This window comes from Carassius carassius, chromosome 4 (genome assembly GCF_963082965.1).
Source record: "Carassius carassius chromosome 4, fCarCar2.1, whole genome shotgun sequence".
NCBI classification, from domain to species: domain Eukaryota; kingdom Metazoa; phylum Chordata; class Actinopteri; order Cypriniformes; family Cyprinidae; genus Carassius; species Carassius carassius.
The window spans coordinates 12575740-12597083 of record NC_081758.1 but is presented as its reverse complement, the minus strand read 5'-3'; the positions used below and the strand labels follow the sequence as shown (position 1 = coordinate 12597083).

The 21344-nt window shown below is 40.7% G+C and overlaps 1 protein-coding gene across 1 annotated transcript in view; it reads right to left on the bottom strand.

Annotated features, from left to right (window-relative positions):
- Window positions 1-21344, bottom strand: part of LOC132136496 (transmembrane protein 132E) — a 378370-nt gene that overhangs the window by 208863 nt on the left and 148163 nt on the right. The window lies entirely within an intron of this gene.

Sequence of the window (21344 nt, the reverse complement as noted above, 5' to 3'; positions counted from 1 at the left end):
GCTAAGTACTTCATTACCCACAATCCTGAACAATCCCAGGGAGGTTGGTAACATTAGTTAGCATTATCGTCCACTTTAGCTAGCCTTCATATGGTATGAGTCATATCAAGCATTTTATAATGCCACTGTCAAAACAATATTTCGCCTAGGCATACCTTTTTGTGCATTTACTGAGCATTTGTGTAATAGCAACGACACGTGTTGATGACTGATAATTTACACGATTAATACTGAAAGAACTGCTATTACTGCACATTCACTATATAAAATAAAATTCACTGGAGGAAAAAGTTTGCACGGGCGGCCGTCATCCGATTTGGAAGTCGCTCAAAGGCTCGTTCGCGGTTGTGGCTTCAGTCGAATTCAGTGAGGCGGGGTGGTTTATGGGATGAGAAGTTCCTGCGCTCGAAAGAAAATATGTACACAGTCTTGTACCTTTGACTTTTTTGGGATTTTCTCTTAATTTTTTCACTCAAAATGATATGTGATATGCTTATGAGTTCAGCCGTAGCTGGTTATCCTCACACATGCTCTAAAACTCTTTATATACGGATTTTTCCGAAAGTCAATGGGAGAAATGAATGGGAAATTTACTTCCGGCACCAAAGCTCTCTCGGGCTGTGGGTGGGACTGTGATGCTCTATGACAGGAGTTTTTTTAATGTTACCTCATTTATAATACAGTATGTAACACGTCATAATGTCAAATCAAACCACTGTAAAACTGCTCAAATATAAATGGCAATATAAGTAAATTGTTCTTGTGTGTCTCATGACCAATTTTTGGAATTTCATTAAGCATGAATTGAGTTTCTCATGTTGTGGATTTCATGTTGGATTTGAGTGCAGTTTTCCTTGAATTAATTTGAAAATAACACTTTTCAGTAAACTCAAATTCTGTGATTTGTGCCCCCACAAGTCTTGGAGTATGGCACAGGAGTTGCAGTTAACTACTTTAGACACCTTATCATGATATTATCATTAAGCATTGCATTATGTTTTGTATTTAGCAAAAGGGAGTTTTATGGGTTTGATATTACAATTTTAAGGAAACTATTTGTTTTTAATATTGTTACAGATGGTTCATGCTGGCTTAACAGAAAAATCAAAAGGAGATGATGTGCTTGAAGAGTATGAAGCCACCAATACATGAGTAAGCCACAATTGCATATTTTAAGATTATCATGTTTGTCAGGTTTATTTTTTCTACAATAATAATAATAATAAAGAGTCTGATCTCTTTCTTAAAAAAATTCAACTGTAAGCTTTTTTTTTAATATGTTTGGACCGTCATTTATGTGCTGTCCCATTTATGTGAATTCATTTTAATAGGAGTCATCCAACCTCAACGCAGGGAGATCAGTATGCACTTGGATTTGTGACTTTGTCTCTGTTGTTAGAAGACCCATTTTCTAGTAAAACTGATTTTCTTTTTACAAAATACATTTACAGTGAATTAAATTATTGTCCTTAAAGGGACAGTTCGCCCAAAAATTCAAGTTAAAGGGCTCGTTCATCCAAAAATTTAAATTAGCCTGTGATTTATTCACCCTTAAGGCAACCTAGGTGTATATGACTTTCTTCTTTCAGATGAATCCAATCTGAGTTTTATTAAAAATGATCCTTGCACTTCCGAGATTTATAATGTCAGTGGGTGGGAGTTTCTGCTCAACAGTCCAAAAGAAGTACAATAAAATGTATCCATCCCTATAATGACATGACATGACATACAGCCAAGTATGATGTCCCATACTCAGAATTCGTGCTCTGCATTTAACCCATCCAAAGTGCACACACACAGCAGTCAACAAACCTGGAGCAGTGGGCATCATTTACGCATTTACACTTTCCTTTAGCTTGTGCTGACTTTCGTGTGTGCAAACCGTTCTGGGTGGATGATGTAGGACTTTGGTGTAGCGTTAGCTCCAGTGAGAATATGCTAGTCACGCAAGAACCAACGCTTGTTTACAGGACCATAGGAAAACCAGTCTCGTCTTGGCTTTCATTGAAATCCTCCGACACTTCTCTTTACAAATCCTCGTTTTAAACTTCTAATTCGGGATTCGCTCGTTTTGCTCTCTCCTCCGCTCTTCAGTGTTCGTCACTTCTCACCATGCATGCGCTCCGCCGATGTCCTACGTCATCCGCCCAGAAGGGCTTCCGCGTACAACACACAGAGAAACATTTTATTGTGGAAGGACTTTATTTCACTTCTTTTGGACTGTTCAACAGAAACACCCACCCACTGCAATTATAAAGCTTGGAAGAGCCAGGACATTTTTCATAAAACTCTGTCTGGATTGGGAGTGGTCCCATGTATTTCTTCTGTAGATTTAAAAAAAAAAAAAAAGTTTGGTGTTCTTCAGAAGACAGAAGGTCATACAGGTTTGGAACCACATGAGGATAAACACATGACAGAATCTTCAGTTTTGGGTGAACTATTGTTGTATTGCAATTCATACTTGTATTTGACATTTCACCTGATAATAGTTTTGATAAATGGATTTATCACCTGAACACTGGGGCAGTGTTGACCAGTTAATCCATGAGTGTTAACTTTGAACACCAACTTTGGTGTTCTCATCATCCATTCTGGTGTTAATATTTTACACCTTAAGAGTTTGTTGGTTAACACTGTCAGTGTTAATAATGTTAACTCTTTCAAAAGTGTTAATTTAACACTTTACCAGTGATTCCCATATATACTATGGGCAAGGGTTAATTTTAACTCCGAGGGAGTTAAATCCACTCTTTAAAATTTGCTGTGTACAGTTAAAAAAATACAATGACGCTTAACGGAAATATAAAAAATTACTGAAACTTTTACTGAAAAGTGTAAAAATGTGGCAAGCCACATTCAATAATAGTTCATTAAACTTATATACTGTAATATAATTTAATCCCACAATACAGTTGATAAGTGCTGAAAAATTTCTATCGATACATGATCGTCATCCATCCATCCATCCATCCATCCATCCATCCATCCATCCAAGCTCCCATCCATTAATTTATTCATTTAACTAGATACGTTCGTTTTTAATTAATATTAATATTGGCTATGGTCTCCCATGTGCTGAGATCTATATCAACTGCAATGTCTCAACTTTAATATTCAGTTTAATATCTTCTTGACTCAATATTTCATCACACTGCCAAAAGTTTAGAAAGTAATTTGATTAAAATTGTGTTCATTTTCATTTGAACTTTTTTTTTCTTGCAATCACATACTATCTAAATCAAACATAAGGCAGAATACAGTGAACATTCTGAATTCTGAACACAACCTATATCGGTCAAGCTGGAAACTTGGAACCTGGAAACAAAATATAGCAGATTGTGAAGCAGTAGGGTGCATTTCAGCTTAATGTTTGATACTAACATGCAGTATGCAGAAACAGCAGTCATAATTGCACAGATTTCCAAGGTAATTCACTTTTTTTTTTCTTGTCATTTATTTGTTTTATCTCCTTTGTGTCACTAATCTTGATTGCAATATAAGAAAAGTATGACCTTTTCTCTACAGCTTAAATGCTATTACCTTAATGCGCTCACTTAATGCCTCGTTTAATTAGTTTGATGATTGCCATGCTTCAGTAAAATATCTCTTCCATTAAATATTTCTCTCACACTTGAAGAACAAAGTTGTTGGGCTTATACTTCTCACCTCTGGGAGATAGATAAAAGGAATCAGAACACGGTTGTACACAGACTCTCTTTAATCACAGAGCTTCAGTCTGTGCTTCTTTAAAGGGATAGTTCAAGCAAAAATGACAGTTCTTTCATCATCTGCTCACCTTCGTGTCACTTTTGTGAAGTACAAACTCAAATTTATTCAATGATGATCCCAGCTCTCAAATGTCTTTCATGCTTCAATATGTTTAAACCTATAGTGTTCATCTTAGATGCAATGAATGATCTCACCTCCTCCTTTTGTGGTGTGTGCATTTTGTTTTCCGGCTGTATGCAAACAAATTGTGTATATGATGAATGCAGCAGAAGAACTAGAACAGGCACTTTTCTGACTTTGGTGAAGAGGTCAATGACTAATAAGAGTGTCCATGTAAAAGAAAACATTTTGAAATTGAAATTTAATGAAAAAATTAATTTGGTGAAACTGTCAAGCCAACTAATCAAAATAATAATTAAAACATTTTAGCAATATATAATTAATTATCATATAATAATTAGTAACATGTACACTTCTTTATTATTTAAATGAATTTTAATGTTAAACAATTAAACAATAAGTACTGTGTACAATAACCTAAATACACCTCTTCTATTAGTATGTTTTTAATAATAATAATAATAATAATAATAATAATAGTAGTAGTAGTAGTAGTAGTAATTAAAAATATGACAATAATAGAAGAGATTTATTCAGGTTATTACACAGTGCTTATTGTTTGACTAAAACTAAATCTAAAACTTTTTTTTTTTTTTTTTTATAATCTTGCTTTAGAAACTAAATTAAATTTAAATAAGATTGTTGCACTACTAAAATCCATAAAATTAAAACTGAAATAAAAATAAAGTTAAATAAAAGTATTTAAAAAATAAAAAAATATTACTAAAAAAGGAAAAACAATATATAAAAAATATGAAACTAAAAGCCAAATTACAAAATAGTAAAGCTGTTGAAAGTGGATCAGACCGAGCACCAAAACACACTTAAGCCAATCATCTGTAAGGGGCGTGTCCAGTAGTGATGGGGAAGGTACCTGTGTTGAACAGCATGTTCAGAAATTTGGGGGCGGAGGCAAGATGGGGTGTGATTTTTTTGGTTAGGGGTTGTGTTTGTTTCGATGATTTCAAATATCAACAGCATTTCTCAGAAACCGCTTACTGCACCTTTAATGAATACAATAACAGTTAAAAACAGTTTAAAAGTACTAAAGTAACACTCATATGAATAGCAATTTTATGCATTTTTTAATAAATAAGTGAATCCATACTAAATATACGAGCATCATCTCTTTGATCCAAAGCGGATCTTGAGCCTTTCTTCCATGCTCCATGGAAAAAGACACTTCTCTCCATGGAAGCAATACAGTCATTTTGGTTTGGAATGACAGAATGCTAATTGTTGGTGAAATTTAACACCACCCCATTCCATCACCAAAATTCACAACTTGGTGGGCCAGTCTAACTCGACCTTTAAGATGGAAGTGTAGTACAATCTGACCCTGAGCACCTTTACTTCCATAGGGCACTGGACAGCTAATTACCGTCCATCTCCATGCTGGTGCAGAACTGAATTATGCATTAGAGTAGGCAAAGCTTTTTCAGTGATACTTATCCATTATTAATGCTGAAGCCATTACACATTTTGTCCACTGCTCACGTTAGGTTGCAACAGCACAGGCAATATTTTAATCTGCCACGTCTGCTCTTTGACAGTGAGTGATGTAGAGGGACAGGGATGTAAGGGCGAGCTATGCATCTAATCCAATTATGGAAATACACGCCATTCATTATTACAGTGGAGCCTGTAATAGATCAAAGCACCAGAAACCTGCCGCCACCAAACACGAGCACACGTCTGGCATCTAAAACCAGCCTTAGTGAAACAACAGCCGCCTCTTTCTTCATCAAATCCCTCGAATCGTTTTCCTCTAATACACTCATCCACATTCATGTCCTTCATTCTGGATTGTGCGGTTTCTCATTTTGTTTCCCTGCTTTCTCTGAAACGTGTCAACATATTGTGTACAACATACAATTTCCAATTTGAGATGAAAATGTAGGCCACATCTTGAAAAGCTGTATAATCTCAAAGGCTGGCAGCCCGTTAGTGAATCATGCTCACCTCCTGTTTGTACTGATTTGAAAAGAATAAACAGGGTGGAAAAGAACATCAGAATGCAATAACACAGCAGCGCTGGACACAGGTGAGTCACCAGCTTTCATGTACACGTCTGTCTGATGAGATTGTAAGGTACGTCTAAACGCAGTCTTTGGCTCCTTCAGCTCATTCGGACTCAGGTGTAACACGTTCACCATAAATGCATTCGGAATTACACATTAAGAGGCTTTTATTCCTGTGGCTCCAAAAGAGAGACTGTAGGCGCCGCTTGTAGCTCGTCTGACAGTGGCTGAGGGTTAGTGTGCTTGTAATGATTTAAGTGTTAATGTGTTCAATTTAATTACACCATCATTGGGACATTCATCCCAAAGTGCATATCGCTCGGTGTACAGTGGTCGAGTAAAAAAAAAAAAAAAAAAAAATTATATATATATATATATATATATATAAATTACAAAAAGATGAGTTGCTTACAAGGCTATCTTAAGTCAGTCTGGCAGAATGTCATATTAGCAGTTGCACATTGAATTAGAATATCAAAACAGCACAAAAATGCATTGTACGGCTAATTGCGTGTTTATACAAGTTGCTAGCAAATAAACAAACAAGAAAACAGAAAGCTTCCCCTCATTATAAAGAAAATAATTGGCACGGTGTCATTTGCAGTCAACTATTTCAAAATCCCATAAAGGTTACATGAGTTCAGTCACCCGGAATAAACCACACTTTTCAGAGAGGAGAAGTGAAGAGTGATGTAAAATATCTGTCAATTTGAGATTCGCAGCATTTGGTGATAACTAGACATTTCTGTTGAGTTCCACTAACAAGCTGTTTAGAGTGAAGTGATGTAGGTTGAAAAAAAATCATTAGAATTTCTAAATACTGCTGTTTATCACTACACTTTTGAATAAATTATAATGTCAACTTAATTTAGATAATTAAAGTTGAATAAAATGATGCAGTGATTTTTGTAGGTTAACCCACCGAGAGAAAAAACGTGGCTGTAAACAAACTTCACCACGGTCACATGATTTCAGCATCACCACCAATAATCTTCTGACAACGCTTTAAAATCTAAAATTGGAACGTTTCTTCGGAAGTTCTTCCCAGGAGCATAAATAAAATGACAAAAGGCTGGATAAGTGGACAAGTGAGGAGATGATGTGATGACGTTTAATATTCCCAACAACTTCTTTTTTCAAGACATGTAAAAAAACACAAATGATGTATTACTGATGTATTTTATGTCATGGAATACAATTTTAAAATATACTGAGCTTGTGTTAATCACTGATGTTATTTAAAGGGGTTGATAAGTTGATATGATTCTTTAGGGTCTTAATGAAAATTCTGTAACATAGTTTGGTTAAAACTTCTCAATGGTAAGCAAGCCATTTTGAAGCATTTCCCTTTAAATGTTAATGAGGTCTGCTGACCCCGCCCCTCACATCCAAAATGCTCTCAGAGAGACTGTTTACTTTAGCCGCATTCATCATAAAACTTGTGAAATAGTACATTATTAGGCAAGGGGACTGGCAAAGATTCATTTAACCTGTTAACTGTCACTCACGTTTTTGAAGATAGACTTGAATGTGCATGATATAAACCTACATTTTTAGAATTCATGACTGAAAACATTTTGTAACATGATATTGATGTACCATTTACATGGTAATGCAATGTCTGATTTTAAAATAGGTTTTAAAGGATGAATTTTGAGATTTTATGTTTTCAAGTGATATATAACTTCTGATGACTTCTAAAATGTGATAGGGAAAAAGGCAACGAGGAAGTCTTTTTTTAAACAAAGGTCAAAACTCCTTTTGTAATGTAGATTTCTGAGGGTGCACTCTTGTCATAAATTAATCTATTACTTTTCCTACATAATTTTTAACAAAAAATATTGGTAAAATATATATTTGGGAGTCTTAGACCTTTCCAACGATATATAGTTTGTCAAGATTAGATTAGATTTGATTGTAATATAGTATAGTCAACGTAGGCGTCCCGCATACTGGACGGGGTTACAGTTAACAGGTTAAAAACCTTAACTCACTTAACTTCTTCTGTTGGTGAAGCTGGACCACAAATGATTCTCGCGAAGATGGATGCATTTAGATGAAACCATAAGTGCAAAAAGCCATTTCCTTGTCCTGCAGTGCTCTTTTGCCCCTAAAATAAATACAGTTTAACTAGCTACTTTAATTAGAAACTTGTAGTGACTAAATACTTTAAGTAAAGCTTGAATGTAGCCTAAGTATTTCGAATTTAAACAGCTTGTAGTTTGACAAGCTAAAGTTTCAAAGCATCTTTCCTGACAAAGGTTTTGAGAGGATGATATCATTCAGTCCATCGAAGCAGTGCAGCCTGATGCTATTCTCATAAACAACAGCTCAGAGGTCAAGCTATAGGCTAAACTCACTCTCACCTTTTCTTTTTTTTTACCCAGAACTCAATACCACACATCACTTTGGTTTCCTTCTCACTTGACTCCAGTTCTCATTGCAGTTACTATGACATAAACTAAAATGAGATAAATACTAACAAATTCTTTAATCATATATTCAAGACCGGCAGGAATAAATAACCATTTTTGTTGGATATAAGGGATTGAAAAGATGCAATTGCAAAAATACACCTAGATCCAACAATATGCATCATCATTACCACCAAATATTAGAGTAATTATTGACAAATAGCACTGTCAAGACAATCGTGAATTTTGATGTTCTCCTAGTTAGTCCTTAGTCAAAGACTGACTAATAGACAAACTAATTCTGGTAAAGCTGGTTTACCAAGAAAGCAGAGGTAATTCATCCAAAAATTCAAATTCTGTCATGAATTATATTAACTCCCCCTCAATTAGTCCCAAACCTGCATGGATGGAGTTTCTGTTCCCCGTTTGACTTAAATGTGAAAAGCATGACATAAATTCGAAAGCAATTTCAGGAGGCAAGAGTTTCAGTGAATAATTTCTTATATTTAAACCTATCTGTCATCATGTAAACCTATCACATGGCTTGGTTGAGTCCTTATTAACTTTCTTTGTGTGGAGAATTAAAAGCCTATGTATTTTGCTTTAGCTCTTTTGTTGTTGTTGACTACAGCAAAATAATGTTTATAACTAATGCTTCATTTCACTTCGCTTAATTTCAATTCACCAAATTAAGTGTCTTTTATCCTCACTGTAAATGTCAAAAAGTTTAGATAACCTTTAGAAAACCCAACATAAATTTAATACACGGTATACGATGTAGCATTAAAATCAGAAAAATGCCGATCCTGTCCTATTTCAGCACCAATGATTATGTCTTTCTCAGCAGCTCAACTGATAGAGCATTACTTACGGCAAGGTCACAGGTTGATAAAATTGATACCTTGAATGCACTTCAAATCACTTTGGCAAAAGTGTCTGCCAAATGCATAAAAAAATAATGATGAAAAAAAAAGCAGGAAAGCATTTTCAGGAAAGCAATCATAGCTTGATATCTTCTGAGCCACGCTGGAAGGGTCATGCTGCAATTACTTGCATTTTCAAGTGCATTTCTTCAGTGTACCAGCCATGGCCCAGTTAACCAATCAGATTAGCTGCAATTTCTAGCGCACAACAGACCAAATCCCGCAAACAAACAAGTTTCTTCTGTAGCTAATTGGCCTCTCCAGGGAATGAAGAGCAGAGGCAGTAAAAGGTATCTGATAATGAGGACAATTCCTTCGCCTGGCCTGAGCTTCCTCGTGTTGCATCAATTGTGTCTCGTGGCACTGCGGGCCGTGACCTTTGGCCGGCTCTTATTAACTTAGTCTGGTTGAACAACTTTTCTGACTGACTAATTAAAATTTCTGCTGTTTCAAAATTACGAGTCAAATGTTTGAGCATAGCAAAGGTGCTCGTTAGTGAACTTCACGAGTTTTCACACATTTTAAATAACCTGGAGGAAAGATGAAAAAAGTATGCAATGGAATATAACATACCGGAACTATTTCAAATAATGCAAATGAAACTCAAATGAAAACAACGATGTGCTGTAAAATCTAATAAAGAAATCACTAAACACTATCACTGGATACTAATCAGCAAACACTACCGGTTGCTTTAATTTGTAAGAGGAACTGAGAGATTGACACATTCGAGCTGCTCGTTTCCATAGATATGAGTACGCAATAAATACTTTACTTTATCTGCTTGATCTGTTTGCCATCTAACACTCTGGAGGAGTAAATAAATAATGTATTTTTTATTGTATATATATATTTTTTTTCATTATTATATCAGGGAAATTGTATCATTTATTTTGAACTTATGTCCTAAAAATAAAATAAAAATAAACATTTATATTAATTCAGAAATGAAATGATTAGACAGGAAAAATAAATACAGAAATACATTCATACATAAAACTAGTGCTGTCAATCGATTAAAAACTTTAACTAGATTAATCACACATTTTTTCTGTGATTAATCGCAATTAATCGCAATAAAAAAAGAAATGTTTTTGTACGTTTTTAATATATTTTTTAATGTAATAATTTCACAGTTAAATTTAAATACTTGTTTAAATTACATCTTTTTATGAATGAAGGCCAGTATTACTGATATTAATACAGCTACTGATTTTTTTTTTTTTTTTTTACATTTATTATTAGGCTTCAAAAATATAACAGTTTTTAATTTAAGTAAACTTAAAACAATGCTAACATAAACCCATAATAAATGTCATGTTTACTCCTGCCCTTCCTGTCTTAACAGTTAGGAAATATACAGAAATTTAATAAAGTTATCAAAGTTATATGCAGTCTGCACTGCATAAACTATTAATTAAATAGTTAATCCTTATTAAAGCTACAAAAGTTATTTAGTCAAGAGCAGCGAGTCATTTTCTCTGTTCCCTTTGTTCTTTAACTTTACTGACAGGAAGCTTTATTGGCTGCTGTCCCTTTAAGAGCAGACAGACACGCGGATCTCACCGTTTATATACTGTCTATGGATCTCGCCTCATTCTCTCACAACTCTTTTTGTTCATTTTAGACTTTATATAAATCATTTAAGATTGCTCTTATGAGGATAATCGACAAAACTGGCACTTTGGGATGTTTATTGTTAGTTCAAGCGCTTAAGAGAACTGGATTCTGGCGCTGTGTGTGTGTGTGTGTGTGTGCGTGTGTGTGTGTGTGTGTGTGTGTGTACGTGTGTATGTGTCACATAAGGGCATTCAGAGACAGCGCATTCTCTTTTGTCTTGCCGCGCTTGAAATGTTTAAAAGCATTTAAATGAATAAGAGCGTGATCACATAATGTAAAGCTAGCAAACGGATGGCAGAAAATACGGATGCTGCATTAATTGCGTTAAATATTTTGACACGTTAAACCAGACAAAAATTAATCGCATGCGTTAACGCGTTAACGTTGACAGCACTACATAAAACTCTTTGACCGAATAACAGTTAGCCTGTAGGTTTTTTTGTGTGTGTGTGTGTCCTTTTTTTGGAGGTTGGCAGTATAAATATATTGTTCAAATTTGCAAAAACAGAATATTCTGCCTAACATCTCCTTTTATGTTTCATTGAATAAAGAAAATAATAAGCAGTCGGGATGACAGGATGTGAGTACACAAATTCCCTCTGATCTTTTTGCTTTTTGTTTGTCATCCACACTTCAGAAGAGGAAAAGTCATAGTCTCCTTTAGAAACTCAATTTAAAATCAAGATGAAAGCACAACGCGGTCAGAATAAGAGATAAGCATGACATTTATAAACGATTCTGTCGCTATTAGTTATTCAACAGAGCTCGCTTTATGACAGTTGCCATCAACGGTAGTGCATCTAGCATTCTGAACAAGCGATAACACACAAACTTTCAAAACCTATGAACTATTAACTTCTTGATATAAACTTGATATATACTTGTTTCCCACAACATGGTTCTCTCTATTCATATTCTGTAAATAAATGCCAATACACTGCAATACATTAATTCAAAAGATTGGTTTCTGCAGTTAATGCATCAGACAGAAAAACCATTTTTTCCCCCCAGTTTCAGACAATTTGCATCATTATATTTTTGAAAACATGAGCACAACAGCTGTCTTTTCTGATGCTATTGACTAAGTAGTTACTCACAGTTATGTGCCAGTGTAAATATAGCTAGATGAACAACAAGATGGCTAAAAGAAAGAACGGTTGCTGAGTTGTTTCGAGTCATCACCGCGGTAAATGAAAAGAAATGTGCTGGAGTGCTAGCAGAATGTTTCTTGTCAAGGACATTCTCAATTGGGCTTAAGCTTCAAGCACAGGCTGTTATTGCGCGTGCCGCAGGTTTATTGATCTCCACTGGTTTCCCAGCAGGTAAATTTAATCTCTGAACTGTAAAAGCAGTCTTGTTGTAGCCACAGGCCCCAGAGAGCATGTACAAAGCGACCTGCATGACAGTCTGTCTTGCCGACAGGCTTTCTTTGAGTTGCAGAATGCATCATGTAGCCAGCATCTGCCGACCACCCCCAAACAACAGCCAGACTTCAATCCATCCTGGGTAAAGAGATTTAAGACTGCAGAATGAACATATCCTGGTCATCATTCCTTCTCACAATGGGTGTTATTCACTATTAATTGCATACATGCATCCCATCCATCTGTCCATCTATAGTCTTAAATACAAAGTTCCAAAAAATGTACAATATCTGTAAATCGTACAATTATAATTTACCATTTTGTGTAATTTTCATTAGGAAAAATTTTATAATTTCTAATAACATTTTAAATATTAAAATATATGCTAATCTGACAAATACCACCATGCTAGGTCTAATTCATCAAAAAAAAAATAAAAAAAAAATAAAATAAATAAAATAAATTACAAGTTGATCTGATTCACAATTCTGACTCGATTCATAAATGGGACTGACAAGGTTGTTGACTCACTGACTCAATGGAGTGAATAATTACTTTAATTCTTCATTGTGCCTTAAGACAAAATTAAGTGTAAAAGTTATTAGACCACTTTTAAGATATTTTTATGAAGAATTGTGTCCTTTCTGGACTTTTTTCCACTATAAAGAAACTCCCTTGCAAATGGAAGGGATACATGGATGTTAAAGTTACCTCATGGAACCATAGATCCCAATAAAGTCTTATTTGTTTAAATGGTTGAAACTTGAGAACAAGATCAGCCTGATTTGTAAACATATTGCTTTTATTTAGTTTTGAGACATTTATTTTCAATGAACCAAACAGAACATCTGACTCTATTCATAAATTGGACTGACTTGGTTCTGGCTTCCAAGTAATCCAAATGAAGCAGTTATCTGCTCACTGGAGAGCAAGATTATCAGTGAATAATGACTTTAATTCTTTATTCTATAACTATATACACCTTAAAATGTTACAATTTTAAAAATGGTCAATTACTTGAACACTTTTATAGTGTCCTTGTGTAGTTTGTGTAGTGTAGTGTAGTTTGAGACCGATTACAGTCCCTGATACAATAACTGTGCAGTTCCTTTTAGATGACTGGATGTCAGCTCAGAGACATATAACAGCTAATTAGCAGCAAATTTAGTGAGCATATCATTAACTTTCTTACTGGACTCAATTTTCCATTTTCCACACAATAAAATATTTGATTTGATAGATAAAAATAAGAAGCAGGTTCTGACAATGCTAAGCACATTACGCATGCCTGATCCTTTTACCATTGACATAATATTTAATCAAACATTTAATTTAGAAATGTATACTTTGTCAAAGTCCTGGATTATATATATATACATATACATTTTATACATGCATACTTACGGACGGACGGACAGACAGACAGACAGACAGATAGATAGATACATAGATATATAGATAGACAGACAGACAGACAGACAGGTAGATAGATAGACAGACAGACAGACAGACAGACAGACAGACAGATAGATAGATAGATAGATAGATAGATAGATAGATAGATAGATAGATAGATAGATAGATAGATAGATAGATAGATAGATAGATAGATATAAAAGGGTACCAAAGGAAACCACTACAAACTAATACTATTAGCATTGCCCTGGTGTTTTTTTCGTAATAGTCTTGATATCTCCCTCCACCAGAGCACTTCTTTTAGTCTAGACTTTCATCTGTATTCAGTCCATGTTTTGTTGATCATGCAAAGCTGGTAGACGCAGACAATTATCATGTATCTCACATCCTCAGTGCTGGGGATTTGCTATAGGCCTACTTCTCACCAACAGACCCCAGACTCCAAAAAATGAAGAGAGTCTGTTAAATCCTATTCTGTTAATCCCCATAATTGGCAGCCTGCTTTCTGTGATAGGCTGGCATACGAACACGTGATTTATACAATTTGCGTAGTTAAAAGAACAGTTTTAGTTTCTGCCAACTTCAGGAGAAGAAAATAGAGACACTCTCTATTTCTTTATACCACACATGACATCTGAAATCTTCACTATGAAACCATTTTCACACTGTAAACAAAGCAAAATGATGCACTGCACATATGTGTATAAAAACAGATGGAATTAAGTGCATCTCAAATGTATTTTAGCAATCATTTTCAGTTTGGCTCACTGACATGACTTCATAGCATCTGTTGCAAAAAATAAATATATTTTAATGTCATACTAAAGTGTCACACAACATTACGCACATTTCAGTTGAGCTTCTACCTAGGTAAATTAGAGCACTTGAAAATTGTGCCTGTATATAAATACTCCAGGAGGAATTGACTGATGTATTTCAGACGTTTTAATTAACAACAAATGCAGTGCAAAATTGCGCACCAAACTAGCTGAAAGTAGACAGATACAGGTGTTCGTTTTTTTTTTTTTTTTTTTGCATTACTTTGATCAAGCCAAATAATAATAATCATTTAAACAACAGAAATGACCATAGTATCACTATGGTTTTCTGAATATGTAACCATTGCACTACCATGGTGTTCTCTTACGAGAGCTCTCTCATACTGCGTCTTAGCTAAGACGCTACGGGAAAAGTCTCTTTTCACGAAATACTGAAGCAAAAAATTATCCTTAATTTTGTATTTTTGTAAAGCGCATTTGCAGCAGTACACAGCCATAGCCGAGACGGCTCGTTCGCTCATTGGCTTGTTCTGCTGCAACTGCACAGCCTATCGAGCGCAGGCTGATGCAACATGCAGCGCTCGCGCTCGCTGACGGCGGCTGCCCTCATTGCGAGCTACTGTCTATGGTGACTCTGAGGACTCGCCTGGCATCCTTCTCGAAGCCTGCATCATCCGCTGCGCCGCAGCGCCATAAGAAGCGCCGCTCGCAGCGCCTACCGGAACCGCCTCCAGCTCGGCCGAGCTCGCCGGTTCCCTCCGCTTCGCCGGCCTCCCCTGCATCGCTTCCCGATGTTCAGCGTCCGCTGTCTGCCGACGCGTAATCCAAGGAAGTGGATCTCAGGCCCGCGTCGGAGGAAGAGGACACGTGCTCTCTGCTTGCTTCGGGCAGTGAGGGTTGGGCGAGCTCCGTGGATCTTGCGCCCTCTGCTCAGAGGCCCAGCAGACGGGAGGATATCGATAAGGAGCTGTTGCGAGTGCTCGCGCTGGCCACGGCGAGCCTCGGCCTCGAGTGGTCTGCACCAGTGCCCCCTTCACGTTCCCGGCTGGATGGTAGCTATTTCCCGGATGAGCGTTCTCCTTCAAGCTCAAAGCACGCCCCCTTTCTTCCTGAGCTTCACGAAGAAGTGGCGAAAGCTTGGAACGCTCCATTTTCGGCGAGAATCCATTCATCTGTTTCACCAGCATTCTCCGCACTGGACGGTGCTAAAAACAGAGGCTACCTGTCACTTCCACCGGTGGAACAGGCTATAGCAGCGCACCTTTGCCCGCCCTCTGCTGGACGGCGGACTAAGGCGGCGTTGCCATCCAAAGCCTGCCGCATGACGTCATCGCTGCTCGCACGGATCTTCTCTGCTGCTGGGCAGGCTGCGTCTGCGCTACACACCATGGCCACGCTGCAGATTTTCCAGGGCGATCTCCTGCCACAAGCTGGATGAGATGGGACCTGAAGCGATCTGTCTCGCGGATCTGAGGAGTGCTTCGGATCTCTCCCTCCGCGCTACTAAGTCCGCTGCACAGGCCATGGGACGGGTTATGGCTTCCGCTACGGTGGCTGAGAGGCATTTGTGGCTGATGCTTTCTGACATCAAGGAATCTGAGCGCGCTGCGTTCCTCGACGCGCCGCTGACTCCTGCTGGACTATTCGGATCATCTGTCAACGAGTGTGTGGAGAGATTCGCCGAGGCCCAGAAAGCTTCGCAGGCAATCAATTGGCCGAACTCTCACCCAAGCGCGCCGCTGTTGCAGTTCCAAGAGTTGTGACTGCCTCAGTGTCTTCTGCAATGCGCAAGCCTGCACGAGTGCCCGCTTGCCTGCACACAAAAGCCGTTATCATGGCTACCCAGATGTTGCACGAAAAGAGTGTTTTTTCTGGTGTTCCGGCCACGGCCGATGGTGCTATAAATGTAAGGACGATGCCCACTCCTCAGTGCCCATCTCCACATGTAAGCACAGCCCTGCACACAGGGCCTGCGCCCATAAAAGCGACTCAAGTCGATCGCGCACACTGCATAGTAAGCGTGCCCACCCCTCACTGCCCACAATTACTATGTCACACGCGTCATGTGGTTTCTGTAAAAACGAAACCCGTGCACGCTCGTCCGGCCACGGCCAATGGTGCTATAAATGCAGTGACGATGCCCCGTCCTCAGTGCCCATCTGCACATGTAAGCACAGCCCTGCACACAGGGCTCGCGCACATAAGATCGACACAGATCGGTCGAGCGCGCCGCATAGTAAGCGTGCCCACCCCTCAGTGCCCACAATTACTATGTCACACGCGTCATGTGGTTTCTGTAAAAACGAAACCCGTGCACGCTCGTCCGGCCACGGCCGATGGTGCTATAAATGCAGTGACGATGCCCACTCCTCAGTGCCCATCTCCACATGTAAGCACAGCCCTGCACACAGGGCTCGCGCACATAAGATCGACACAGATCGGTCGAGCGCGCCGCATACACTCCCCAGTGCCCACATACACTATGTCACATACGGTGCGCGGCTTCTGTAAAAACGAGGCCCGTGCACGTGCGCTCTGCACAAGCAGACAGCGAGTTGAAAGTGATAAATGTGCACATATGTAGCCCACAGTTACTCGCAAACATATCGAGTCCCACGGGACCTGCTCAGCCTTCCCCCAGTCGGTTAAGCGCCGAGACGGGGTCGAGGAGGAGCGATCTGCCCGCTGTGATCAGCGCGCTCCCCGTCTCAAATGCGCAGCACACCCGAGCGCCGCCGTTGCCCAGTCAACAGAGCGCGCTTCGCATCCAGCCCTTAGCCATTCATGCAGATGCATGGTCTGCGCTTCCAGGGGTTTCGGATTGGGTGCTAGGCATTATAAAGAGAGGCTACTCGCTACAGTCTTTTCAGCGCGCGTCGAAACTACGGTCAAAACAGAAGTAGCACACATACTTCGGGCCGAAATATCAAAACTGTTCAGCAAAGGGGCTGTAGAGCCTGTGTCTCAAGCTCAAAGCGAGGGGGGGCTGTACAGCAGATACTTTCTGGTGCCCAAGAGAGACGGGGGTCTCAGGCCCATACTGGATCTAAGACAGCTGAACAAGGCATTGATGAAACACAGTTTCAAAATGCTTACGACCAGGAAGCTCCTCGCGCAGATTCGCAGAGGGGACTGGTTTATGTCAATAGATCTGAAGGACGCGTATTTTCAAATACAGATAGCGTCAAACCACAGGCGATATTTGAGATTCGCCTCAAATATCAAATGAGAGGGCCAGGCATACCAGTTTACAGTCCTGCCGTTCGGCTTGTCCGTGGCTCCTCGTGCGTTTACGAGGTGCATGGATGCAGCGCTCGCTCCTCTCAGACTCAGAGGCATGCGAGTGCTGAATTATTTGGACGACTGGCTGGTTCTGGCCCGATCACGAGCGGAGCTCACAGGGCCGTTTTACTCGATCACCTCGAGAAGCTCGGCCTCAGTGTCAATTGGGCGAAGAGTTTGCTGAACCCCAGTCAGACGATTCTGTTTCTGGGTATAGTTCTGAACTCGTGTTTCATGACGGCGCAGCTGTCACCACAGCGCGTGATGGGCATTCAGCACGCAGCGAGTTCTTTCCGCTGCGGCGCGACCGTGTCGCTCAAACACTGCCTGCTCCGCATGCGCCCCCTGCAGTTCTGGCTGAAGGCGCGGGTGCCGCGTAGAGCGTGGGCGTCTGGCCGGCTGCATCTCAAGGTCAATCAGAGCTGTGTCACACGCCTGTGACGGACGCCTCCACTTCGGGATGGGGAGCGCTGCTCGAGGGAAGACCGTCCTTTGGCCTATGGTCAGAATGGGAAAAGCTCCATCATATCAACTGTCTGGAAATGCTGGCAGTGGAGAACGCGCTGATGCGCTTTTGTCCCCAAATCAAGGATCACCACGTCTTAGTCCGTTCGGACAACATGTCTGTGGTGTCCTACATAAATCGACAGGGCGGTCTCGGGTCCCGAAACCTGTACAGGCTAGCGGAACGCCTCCTGGTTTGGGCTCAGCGCAACGTGCGTTCGCTGAGGGCAGTGCATGTGCCTGGGCTACAGAATCTGGGTCCAGACAGGCTGTCCAGAGGCAATGTTCCTACGGGCTAATGGTCTCTACACCCGCAAACAGTCCGGCTGTTGTGGGAGAGATTTGGCAGGGCGGAGGTGGACCTCTTCGCGTCCCACGAAAATGCTCACTGCCCCGCGTTCTTTTCCAAGAACGAAAGCGCGCTGTCACGGGAATGGCCGTGCTGCCCGCTTTATGCTTTCCCTCCCGTCTTTCTCCTTCCGCAGCTGATAGAATGGGTGAGAGAAACGAGATGTTCAATACTGCTTGTAGCACCTCTTTGGAAGAACCAACTATGGTTCCCAGATTTGATGCAGTTAACAGATGTCGCCCCGTGGCTGGTACCGTTGAGGAGGGACCTCCTCTCGCAGGCCAGGGGCTCGATTTGGCACCCTCAACCGGAGTTGTGGTCCCTCCATGTGTGGGCGCTCAACGGTTACCCGCTGATCTCGCAGTGGGAGTGCTAAATACCATCACTCAGGCTAGAGCTCCGTCGACACGACGTCTGCATGCCTCGAAGTGGTCGGTGTTCTCCAGCTGTTGCACAGCTCGAGGATATTCACCCCTTGGTTGTGAGGTGACGGAGGTTCTCTCCTTCCTACAGGAGCTGTTGGATAAGGGCAGAGCCCCATCCACGCTCAAAGTTTATGTGGCGGCCATCGCAGAGTTTTCTGAAACAGCGCTCGGTCAGTCAATATGAAGGAATGATTTGGTCATCCGGTTCCTCAGAGGAGCTAGGAGGCTGAATCCTCCCAGACCTCCGTCAGTCCCTATGTGGGACCTCGCGGCGGTTTTGGAGGCCATGAAGGGTCCCCCTTTTGAGCCTATCCAATCGGTTAGCCTTCAGCATCTGTCGTTCAAGACAGTATTCTTGTTGGCTCTCGCTTCGGTGAAGCGTGTGGGTGATTTGCACGCACTCTCGGTGAGCCAGTCCTGCTTGGAGTTTGGGCCTAATGACTCAAGGGTCATACTCAAACCTAGGCACGGTTATGTGCCGAAATCCCTCAACACGCCGTTTCGGGCTCAGGTTATTGCCCTGTCTGCCCTGCTGGTGTCAGGAGAGGATAGAGTCTTGAGCCTTCTTTGCCCTGTCAGGGTTTTAAGAGCTTATGTGTCTCGCTCTGCTGCCTTTCGGCAGACGGAGCAGCTGTTTGTCTCGTTCGGTGGACGTTCCAAGGGAATGGCTGTTTCGAGGCAGACTCTATCCAGATGGATAGTTGACGCCATAGCGTTAGCTTACGCTTCCAGGGGCCTTCAGTGCCCATTGGGCGTCAGAGCACACTCCACAAGAGGCGTCGCCTCGTCGTGGGCGTGGTCTACTGGGGTCTCCTTGCAGGATATATGTATGGCGGCAGGTTGGGCCTCGCCGTCTACATTTATCAGGTTCTATAACCTGGAGGTTCCCGCCTTGCAAGCAAGGCTGCTGTCGGTATAGTCGCATCAGGGCCCTGAGGGGAATTTTGAGTTCATGAGCGCTATGCGCTGCCGACTGTTATATGGGCAGTATTGCGTAAGACCCGCATTGCCACATTGGTCAGGCCTTGCCTCGGCTGTGTGATGTCATATTGCCGCATCTACGGATGCTGCTAGATATGGGACGGAGGGCTTTCCCCCTTTCTGTCCTGGACTCTCTGTGAGTCCCTCAGGTGACTGTGCACTGTAAATCCTGGGCGTTGCTTCAGGTTTATTGGTGTGTGATCCCTGCGCGCACGGCGTTTTACATTGGGTTCCCGTAGCGTCTTAGCTAAGATGCAGTACGAGAGAGCTCTCGTAAGAGAACGTACTCGGTTACTAAACGTAACCTCGGTTCTCTCTAGAAGAGCGAACGAGTACTGCGTTCTCTGCCGTGCGCACGATTCACTCTGGTTCGCTTCGGCGATGAAATAAATCAGGTGAGTCAGCCTTTTCGAGCTCCTTTTATAGGTTGGGCCACACCCGTTTCGGCGGGAAGTGGCAAGAAGGGCGCGAAGCGCCCTTATTGGTCTGATGTTGCATCAGCCTGCGCTTGATAGGCTGTGCAGTTGCCGCAGAACAAGCCAATGAGCGAACGAGCCGTCTCGCCTATGGCTGTGTACTGCTGTAAATGCGCTTTACAAAAATACAAAATTAAGGATAATTTTTTGCTTCAGTATTTCGTGAAAAGAGACTTTTCCCGTAGCGTCTTAGCTAAGACGCAGTACTCGTTCGCTCTTCTAGAGAGAACCGAGGTTACGTTTAGTAACCGAGTACGTTTTCTGAAATGAGAACAGAAAAGGTTATAAATAGAAAGGTGCGAAAAGATTTAATATCTTGCGCATGAGCACAGAGAGAGTTGTGAGTGCACAGGACACAGGTTGAGCGAGAGGAGACACGTTGTAAGGCAGCGTGTATCTGAGCCTTATACAGTCAAAGATATGAGCACGCGCATCTGGTTTTGTTAACAAAATGCAAAGAAAATTTGCGTGCAAGCGGATAGATTCGCGCTCGTGCATTATTTTAATATGCTTTCGCGTTACAATAATGCGCTCTCGTTGCTGCTTCTGAACCGCGTAGACATAACATACTGTATACGCACTGCAGACGGAGTACGTGCGAACCTTGGGCAATAAATATATTGGGCAAAACATATAACACCTGAGGCACTGCTACAGTGAGCTTTATGACCAATGCATGGCAAAAAAAAAAAAAAAAAACATCTCTGAACACGGGTTTTATTTTTTATTTTTTTATTATACTTTTTTGCCATATGTCTAGATTTTGTTTGACATCTTTACTTAGTGATTATTTTGACTTAAGTCTGTTCTAGAGACATGTTACAGCTTTTTGATAAAGCTCTCATTGGTTTTCTTTTGGAAATATGTTTCAAATTTATACCGAATGCATTTATGACTGTAAAGCATGTGTGTGTGTGTCAAAATCGTGATTAAAATCGAAA